The sequence below is a fragment of the Capra hircus genome (genome assembly GCF_001704415.2).
Source record: "Capra hircus breed San Clemente chromosome X unlocalized genomic scaffold, ASM170441v1, whole genome shotgun sequence".
NCBI lineage: Eukaryota > Metazoa > Chordata > Mammalia > Artiodactyla > Bovidae > Capra > Capra hircus.
In genome coordinates this window covers 33,316,311-33,326,936 of record NW_017189517.1, presented here as the reverse complement: position 1 = coordinate 33,326,936, position 10,626 = coordinate 33,316,311, and positions in this window count along the sequence as shown.

Here is a 10,626-nt window from a genome sequence, read left to right as displayed (position 1 = left end):
ACCAACTCGATGGACATGAGTTTGAGCAGGCTCTGGGATTTGATGATGAACAGGGACTTTGCCTGATGTGCTGCAGTCCATGGGGTCACAAAGAATCAGACGTGACTGAGAGACTGAACTGAACTGATTGCATTAGACATGCAGGGAAGCTGAAACACTATGGCTACAGGTGTCTGATTTTCTTAATACCTCCTGTGGTACATAATAATAATAATGATAACACATATAGTAACACTAGGGCTTCCCAGGTGGCCCTAGTGGTAAAGAATCCACCTGCCAATGCAGGACACATAAGAGACTGGGATTGACCCCTCAGGATTCGATCCCTGCCTCAGGAAGATCTCCTGGAGACAGGAATGGCAACCTACTCCAGTATTCTTGCCTGAAGAATCCCTATGGACAGAGGAGCCTGGCGGGCTACAGTCCATGCGGTTGCAGAGTCGGACACAACTGAAGCGATTTCTCCACTGCAACACATGGATTCATGTACATGTATTCTCAGTTCAGTTCAGTCACTGATAGTGGCTGGCATGGGGCAGAAGTTGCCAGTTGGCTTGAAGGCTCCAGGTTGCAACAGACTAGATGCCATTTCTGACTTCCATGTCTCCTAAGGGCAGTATTTTCCAGGTTCATGTGATAGTAGGTCATGGTCCTCTCCAGGGCACTCTTCATCCCAACTAAATTGCTTTCTGGTACTTGGTGGCAATAGGATAGTATGAGTAGAAAACTGAAATAGTACCCAGTGGCCGATGGGAATTGCCATTTTCCCTTAAGGGTTCAGGGGATCCCTTTCCAGATTAGTGGATTTCTTTCTTGCCAGACTCCACACAGATGCCCTAGACAGGCAGAAAGAGGCCAAGGAGCTCTCCATTTGTCAAACATTCATTTACCAGTGCACGTGCTGCTGTGGCAGGTCCATGGCTGCCTGAGCCAAGGATTCAATGGTGTAGAGAAGTAGTAAAGATGAAGCCTGAATACAGGGGATCTCATGAGATCTGGTTCATCAGCTGTTTGAAAAGCTGTTGTGCAAGCTGCAGGCTGTCATCAGATGCAGGAACTGTCTGAAATAGTGGAGGGTTTTGGTCACCCTCCTAGATTTGATCAGGGGTATCAGTGACCTGGAAGTCTAACTCTGCATAACCTTGGATCCCATGGGGTTTTATCTGGGAATTTGGGAATTAACAAAATTGAAAGTGTTTCCATATGGTTACAGAACTGACACTGCAAACAGAGTTCCAGCAGAATTAGGTGCTTAGTGCTGCAGTTGTATCCGACTCTTTGTGACCCAATGGACTGAGGCCCACCAGTCTCCTCTGTCCATGGAGTTCTCCAGGCAAGAATATTGGAGTGAGTTGCCGTTTCCTTCTCTAGGGGATCTTCCCAACCCAGGGATCGAACTCGAGTCTCCTGCATTGGCAGGCAGATTCTTTACCACTGAGCCACCAGAGTCAGTGTTGTCGATTTTTCTTTCTACAAAGACTATTGAGTCCCTTCTGGGGAGGTAGGGGATCTGGTGAAGCTTGGCAAAAGCTCATGCTGGAATGTTTGTGGAGGCAAATGTGAGCACAACCCTGAGATGTACAGGATACAGCTGCCCTGAGGATGGTAGAAGTTTGGCTTTATAGTCAGCGGAGGTCAGGGATGGAGAGGCAGGGTGGAGCTGAGAGAGAAGGTTTGCAAGTGACATGATATCTAGCCAGAACACTTGCATAATGCCACATGTGGACTTTTTCCTATACCTCATGGGAGAAATGACGCTTCAGTCCACCAGGTTCCTCTGTTCATGGGATTCTCCAGTCAAGAATCCTGGAGTAGGTTACCATTTCCTCCTACAGAGGATCTTCCTAACCCAGGCATTGAACCCGCATCTCCTGCTGCTCCTGCATTGCAAGCAGATTCTTTACCACTGAGCCACCAGGCAAGCCTCTTGCTATACCTCAGTGATCCTTATTTTTCTGAATCATAGAGTGGGGTTCACCCACACTGGGGCTGGCTTAAGCCATGTGAGTTGGTTGGGCAGGGTCCACAGAGTTTTCCAAAACCTTTTAGTCTATCAGAAATCTGGAAGTAGTTGCCATATGTCCTGGAATGTGCCAGTGTCTGACACATTGTGACTGAGGGCATAGGGATGCTAGGTCTCAGTTGGCACCCAGAGCCGGATTCGGCTTGGTTACCCCTTTGCCAGCAGGATGGGCTGATCTTCCTGATGGGCAGACTTGCTACATCAAGGGCACAAGAAAGTTCAACGTCAAAGACTGGAATTTCACAATCAGGAAATCTAGAAATGTCACTGGAAGTTCAGCAGAATCATTTACAGTTTAGTTTTGCCTTTGTTTTAAATTGCATATGAGGTAGACATCATAGTCTTTTCCATGCTTTCAAGTCTCTGAGGGTCCTAACTGGGCCTGGACAACAAGCCCAACAGCTTGGGAGCAGTGACTATCTTAGACTGGATTACGACTATGAAAGCCTTTGAAGCATGGCAGCCCCTCCCGGCCACGGGCACCTACAATGGTGCCATCTGGTGGCATATGCCGTGCCATGGGGAATGAGTTTGAACCTGCCACAGAGCTGTTCCAGCCTCCTGGAGGAGGGAAAATGGGCTCCTGTGGCAAAGGTGAGGAGGTGAGGCCTGGCCTTGTGGTGTAGTGGTCAGCTCCACACCTGAGTTTCTCTTCTGTTCTTCCTGCAGACTTGTTCCTTTCTCAGCATCCCAGCACCCAGCATGAGCCCTAAGCACAGATACATCCATCTAGTTCCTGGGCCAGAGTCACACAGAATTCCTAAGAGCTGGGAGTCTGACTTTGGGGTGCCATGGAAACCTTTAGTAGACCTATGAAGCTGACAGAACCTCTCTTTAGAACCATTTTTTAAAGTTTAAGTTTATGGAAGTATATTTGATTTACAATATTGCATTAGTTTCTACTTTACATCAGTGATACAGTTACACACACACACATATATATGTGTGTATATACATTTTTAATATTCTTTTCCATTATGGTTTATTACAAGATATGAATAGTTCCCTGTGCTATTTTCTAGGACCTTGTTGTTGATACATTCTGTGTATAATAGTTTGCATCTGCTAATCCCAAACTCCCAGTCCATCCCTCCCCCCTACCCCCACCTCCCCCACCCCCAGCAATCACAAGTCTGTGAGTCTGTTCCTGTTTCATAGGTAGGTTCATTGGTGTCATATTTTAGATTCCAAATATAAGTGATATTTTATGATACTTGTCTTTGTCTGACTTACTTCACTTAGTGTGATAATCTCTAGGTCCTTGTTGCTGCAGATGGCATTATTTCATTCTTTTTTATGGATAAGTAGTAGAGTACATCATGAGAAATGCTGGGCTGGAAGAAGCACAAGCTGGAATCAAGATTGCTGGGAAAAATATTAATAACCTCAGATATGCAGATGACACCACCCTTATGGCAGAAAGTCGAGAGGAACTAAAAAGCCTCTTGATGAAAATGAAAGAGGAGAGTGAAAAAGTTGGCTTAAAGCTCAACATTCACAAAATGAAGATCATGGCATCCGGTCCCATCACTTCATGGGAAATAGATGGGGAAAGAGTGGAAACAGTGGAAACAGTGTCAGGCTTTATTTTGGGGGGCTCCAAAATCACTGCTGATGGTGACTGCAGCCATGAAATTAAAAGACACTTACTCCTTGGAAGAAAATTTATGACCAACCTAGATAGCATATTCAAAAGCAGAGACATTACTTTGCCGACTAAGGTCCATCTAGTCAAGGCTATGGTTTTTCCTGTGGTCATGGATGGATGTGAGAGTTGGACTGTGAAGAAGGCTGAGTGCAGAATTGATACTTTTGAACTGTGGTGTTGGAGAAGACTCTTGAGACTCCCTTGGACTGCAAGGAGATCCAACTAGTCCATTCTGAAGGAGATCAGCCCTGGGATTTCTTTGGAAGGAATGATGCTAAAGCTGAAACTCCAGTACTTTGGCCACCTCACGCGAAGAATTGACTCATTGGAAAAGACTCTGATGCTGGGAGGGATTGGGGGCAGGAGGAGAAGGGGACGACAGAGGATGAGATGGCTGGATGACATCACGGACTCGATGGACGTGAGTCTGACTGAACTGCAGGATTTGGTGATGGACAGGGAGGCCTGGCGTGCTGCGATTCAGGGGGTCGCAAAGAGTCGGACACGACTGAGTGACGGAACTGAACTGAGCTGAAGTTAGAGATTAGTAATGACAAGGATGTATTTTCTGCATCCAAATTCCCATATCCTCTGTGTGGATGAATCCCATGTCTGGAGGCCAGGTTAAGAAGTCATGCACTGGGCTTCCCTGGTGGCTCAGTGGTAAAAATAAAATAAAATAAAATAAAAATCCTTCTGACAATGCAGGAGACACAGGTTCGATCCCTGGTCCGGGAAGATCCCAAGTGCCATGAAGCAACTAAGCCCATGGGCAACACTATAGAGCCTGTGCTCTAGAGCCAGGGAGCAGCAACTACTGAGACCAGGTGTCACAACTACTGAAGCCCATGCATCCTAGAGCAGGTGCTCTGCAACAAGAGAAGCCATCGTGATGAGAAATCTGCACACAGCAACTAGAGTGTAGCTCTTGCACACCACAGTTCAGTTCAGTTCAGTTCAGTCACTCAGTCATGTCCGACTCTTTGCAACCCCATGAATCACAGCACGCCAGGCCTCCCTGTCCATCACCATCTCCCGGAGTTCACTCAGACTCACGTCCATCGAGTCCGTGATGCCATCCAGCCATCTCATCCTCGGTCGTCCCCTTCTCCTCCTGCCCCCGATCCCTCCCAGCATCAGAGTCTTTTCCAATGGGTCAACTCTTCTCATGAGGTGGCCAAAGTACTGGAGCTTCAGCTTTAGCATTATTCCTTCCAAAGAAATCCCAGGGTTGATCTCCTTCAGAATGGACTGGTGGGATCTCCTTGCAGTCCAAGGAACTCTCAAGAGTCTTCTCCAACAGCACAGTTCAAAATCATCAATTCTTCAGTGCTCAGCCTTCTTTACAGTCCAACTCTCACATCCATACATGACCACAGGAAAAACCATAGCCTTGACTAGACGGACCTTAGTCAGCAAAGTAATGTCTCTGCTTTTGAGTATACTATCTAGGTTGGTCATAAATTTTCTTCCAAGGAGTAAGTGTCTTTTAATTTCATGGCTGCAGTCACCATCTGCAGTGATTTTGGAGCCCCCCCCGAAAAAATAAAGTCTGACACTGTTTCTACTGTTTCCCCATCTATTTGCCATGAAGTGATGGGACCGAATGCCATGATCTTCGTTTTCTGAATGTTGAGCTTTAAGCCAACTTTTTCACTCTCCTCTTTCACTTTCATCAAGAAGCTTTTTAGTTCCTCTTGACTTTCTGCCATAATGGTGGTGTCATCTGCATATCTGAGGTTATTGATATTTCTCCCAGCAATCCTGATTCCAGCTTTTGCTTCTTCCACCCCAGCCTTTCTCATGATGTGCTCTGCATAGAAGTTAAATAAGCAGGGTGACAATATACAGCCTTGACATACTCCCTTTCCTATTTGAAACCATTCTGTTGTTCCATGTCCAGTTCTAACTGTTGCTTCCTGACCTGCATACAGATTTCTCAAGAGGCAGGTCAGGTGGTCTGGTATTCCCATCTCTTTCAGAATTTTCCACAGTTGATTGTGATCCACACAGTCAAAGGCTTTGGCATAGTCAATAAAGCAGAAATAGATGTTTTTCTGGAACTCTCTTGCTTTTTCCATGATCCAGCAGATGTTGGCAATTTGATCTCTGGTCTCTGCATTTTCAAAAACCAGCTTGAACATCAGGAAGTTCATGGTTCACATATTGCTGAAGCCTGGCTTGGAGAATTTTGAGCATTACTTTACTAGCATGTGAAATGAGTGCAATTGTGTGGTAGTTTGAGCATTCTTTGGCGTTGCCTTTCTTTGGGATTGGAATGAAAACTGATCTTTTCCAGTCCTGTGGCCACTGCTGAGTTTTCCAAATTTGCTGGCATATTGAGTGCAGCACTTTCACAACATCATCTTTCAAGATTTGAAAGAGCTCAACTGGAATTCCATCACCTCCACTATCTTTGTTTGTAGTGATGCTTTCTAAGGCCCACTTGACTTCACATTGCAAGATGTCTGGTTCTAGATTAGTGATCACATCATCATGATTATCTGGGTCATGAAGATCTTTTTTGTACAGTTCTTCCATGTATTTTTGCCACCTCTTCTTAATATCTTCTACCACAACTAGATAAAAAGCCTGCACAGCAATGAAGACCCAGGACAGCCCAAAATAAATAAATAAAATAAAATGTTAAAAAAAGAAGTTTTGTATTAGAACATCCTGGAGCCAGGAGTTGCAGATTGCAGCTCTGCCTAACCCCTCTCAGGCAAGCTCCTAGAAGAGGAGGATCTTCAAATCCACAGAATGCCCTGAAAGGGAGCCAACTGATTACTAAAGCAACACTCACCCTCTGCTTCTCATTCCCCTGTGTCTAAGCCCCTGCACAGTGGGAAAGCTGGGCAGGGGCCAGACGTTGCTCTAGCTTTAGATTCTCCATTGTTTTTTTTTTCCCTGAGATCACTTCCTCTTTTCTCCAGAGGGTGGCATAAGGGTGGCAAGGCTGAGGTCCCTTGGCGGCTGCACTCTGAGGCATCACCACCCACAGAGGAGAAGCTCTGGCCAATCTGTGGCCAGCTCAGCTGTCAGGAGGAAGCACCATCAAGAGAAATTGGCCTTTTTTTTTTTTTCCCTCTCCCCAGACAGCAGGTGACAGCTCTGCAAAGCAGCACAGAGTTGAAGGCAACTTGTTCAAGTCCCCATTCTATGGGACTGAGAGTCTGAGACCAGCCCACCCAGGAAGAGAGGAACGCAGCCTAGGGTTGAGGTTTGGCCCTGCGGCCCTGGACAGAGAGTGGCCATTCCTGCTAAGACAAGCTGGACCACAAAACTTGGAGAATCACCCGGGATGGGTTCCTTCGGAGAACAATAAAGGTGGGATACTAGAAAGACTCCATACCCAACCCAAGTTTAAGGTCCAGAGGTTGCACAAGAAGCCAATCCAGGGGTTGAAATGCCAGAAGGCTGTAGCAAGGCGGGACTGGAGAAGAGTAGTCTGCAGAGCAATTCCCGTGATGCAATCTGTGTCATGCAGCTGGCCGCTGAGGATTAGCAGGCATGTCAGCTGGCCTCAGAGGTTTAGCATGAGGGATTTGGGGGACACAGGAAAGCATTTGGGGGTGTCAAAGTTGCTCTGCAGAGGAGGTTTTAGCCAGGACACACCAGCAGTGGTTCTGTGTGAATTCAGCATTTATGAGGTTCAAAGCTTTAAGAGTCTTATTTATGTGCTTCATTGGTGCTAGTGGTAAAGAGCTCGCCTGTGATCAGGAGATGTAAGAGATGTAGGTTCAATCCCTGGGCTGGGAAAATCCCCTGGAGGAGGGTATGGCAACTCACTCCAGTATTCTTGCCTGGAGGATCTTGTAGACAGAGGAGCCTGGTGGCTATGGTCCATAGGGTTGCAAACAGTCATACATGGCTGAAGTGATTTAATACAACAGCATACCTTCTTAAGGAGGCCACATGCACTGTGTGTAAGCATGCCAACCCTGAAGCCACTCTGCCCAGCTTTAAATCCCAGCTTTGCTTGTTACCAGCTGTGTGATCTTGGGCAAGTTGTTTAACCTCTCTGTGCCTCTGCTTCTTTATCTACAAATGGAGGTTAAAATATTAATAATACCCATCTCCACAAGTTATGGGCTTCTGTGGTGGCTCAGACAGTAAAAGAATCCACCTGCAATGCAGGAGACCTAGGTTTAATCCATCGGTTGGGAAGATCCCCTGGAAGAGGGCATGGCAACCCACTCCAGTATTCTTGCCTGGAGAATCCCCATGGACAGAGGAGCCCAGTGGGCTACAGTCCATCGGGTCACAAAGAGTCAGACATGACTGAGTGACTAACACTGGCACATAGTGTAAATCTGATATATATTAGCCATCATGATTTCAGCAAATCAAATTATTTATTCTCTCTTAGCCTCAGTTTCCTTATCTGTAACATGGGAATAATAGTCTTATATAACCTCACAGAAAAAAGATCTTCACAACCCAGATAATCATAATGGTGTGATCACTCACCTAGATCCTGGAATGTGAAGTCAAGTGGGCCTTAGGAAGCATCACTACAAGCAAAGCTACTGGATGTGATGGAATTCCAGTGGAGCTATTTCAAATCCTAAAGGATGATGCTGTTAAAGTGCTGTACTCAATATGCCAGCAAATTTGGAAAACTCAGCAATGGCCACAGGATTGGAAAAGGTCAGTTTTCATTCCAATCCCAAAGAAAGGCAATGTCAACGAATGCTCAAACTACTGCACAATTGCACTCATCTCACAGGCTAGTAAAGTAATGCTCAAAATTCTCCAAGCCAGGCTTCAGCAATATGTGAACCATGAACTTCCTGATGTTCAAGCTGGTTTTAGAAAAGGCAGAGGAACCAGAGATCAAATGGCCAACATCTGCTGGATCATGGAAAAAGCAAGAGAGGTCCAGAAAAACATCTATTTCTGCTTTATTGACTATGCCAAAGCCTTTGACTGTGTGGATCACAATCAACTGTGGAAAATTCTGAAAGAGATGGGAATACCAGACCACCTGACCTGCCTCTTGAGAAATCTGTATGCAGGTCAGGAAGCAACAGTTAGAACTGGACATGGAACAACAGAATGGTTTCAAATAGGAAAGGGAGTATGTCAAGGCTGTATATTGTCACCCTGCTTATTTAACTTCTATGCAGAGCACATCATGAGAAAGGCTGGGGTGGAAGAAACACAAGCTGGAATCAAGATTGCTGGGAGAAATATCAATAACCTCAGATATGCAGATGACACCACCATTATGGCAGAAAGTCAAGAGGAACTAAAAAGCCTCTTGATGAAAGTGAAAGAGGAGAGTGAAAAAGTTGGCTTAAAGCTCAACATTCAGAAAACGAAGATCATGGCATTCGGTCCCATCACTTCATGGGAAATAGATGGGGAAACAGTGGAAATAGTGTCAGACTTTATTTTTGGGCGCTCCAAAATCACTACAGATGGTGACTGCAGCCATGACATTAAAAGACACTTACTCCTTGGAAGAAAATTTATGACCAACCTAGATAGCCTATTCAAAAGCAGAGACATTACTTTGCCAACAAAAGCCCATCTAGTCAAGGCTATGGTTTTTCCTGTGGTCATGGATGGATGTGAGAGTTGGACTGTGAGGAAGCCTGAGAGCCAAAGAACTGATGCTTCTGAACTGTGCTGTTGGAGAAGACTCTTGAGAGTTCCTTGGACTGCAAGGAGATCCCACCAGTCCATTCTGAAGGAGATCAGCCCTGGGATTTCTTTGGAAGGAATGATGCTAAAACTGAAACTCCAGTACTTTGGCCACCTCATGTGAAGAGTTGACTCATTGGAAAAGACTTTGATGTTGGGAGGGATTGGGGGCAGGAGGAGAAGGGGACGACAGAGGATGAGTGGCTGGACGGCATCACGGACTCGATGGACGTGAGTCTGAGTGAACTCCGGGATTTGGTGATGGACAGGGAGCCCTGGCGTGCTGCGATTCATGGGGTCGCAAAGAGTCGGCACGACTGAGTGACTGAACTGAACTGAACTGAGCAGTAATTATGGACCATCTGTGATAAGTTCGTACGTTTTTGTATTAAGAGGGTGAAGGCCAATATCCTGTGTTAAACCATTTGAAAAGAATATTTGAAAGAATATGCATTTATATGTGTGTATAACTGAGTCATTTTGCTGTACAGCAGAAATTAAAACAACATTGTAAATCAAGTATACTTCAATAAAATTTTTTTAAACACAGGACACTTCCCTGGTGCTACAGTGGTTAAAAATCTGCCTGCCAATGCAGGGGACACACGTTCAATCCGTGATCCAGGAATACTGCATATGCCACAGAGCCACTAAAGCCCATGTACAACTACTGAGCTTGTATGTCACAACTGCTGAAGCCTGTGTGCCTAGAGCCTGTGCTCCACAATGGGAAAAACCACCGCAATGAGAAGCCCACACACAGTAAAGAAGAGTAGCCCCTGCTCACTGCAACTAGAGAAAGCCTGCGTTGCAGCAATGATCCAGCAGAGCCCCAAATAATTTGTTTTTTTAAGGGAAAAGTCCATGAGTCAGAGCCTTTGGATAGAGTAAGTATTTCTGAAGACTCTGAGACACAGCCCCCTTCTGGTGAACCAGGTGACCAGGCTGAAGACATCAGGGTGCAGGACATAAGGGAAAATGTGTCTACTCTTTGTGTGGATGTCCACGATGACCACTGTTTTATGGCCTGGGAATAGTATTACTCTGTTAGAATGTCCAAGATAGTAAATCTCAACTTATGAGCCATAGACCAGCTGTAGCAAAATCCCCTGGAGGGGGTTGTTGAACCCTACCCGGGACGCTCTGGATCTGAACGTCTGTGAGTTTGGCCCTGGGATCTATATTTACAACTAGCACTCCAGGCCATTCAGAGGTGCAGTAAATCATGAAGCCCACTGATTTGAAGATTAAGAGCAGAAGTTCTTGCTTTAGACAGAGCTGAGCTCAAATCTGGTTCAGTTCTTCT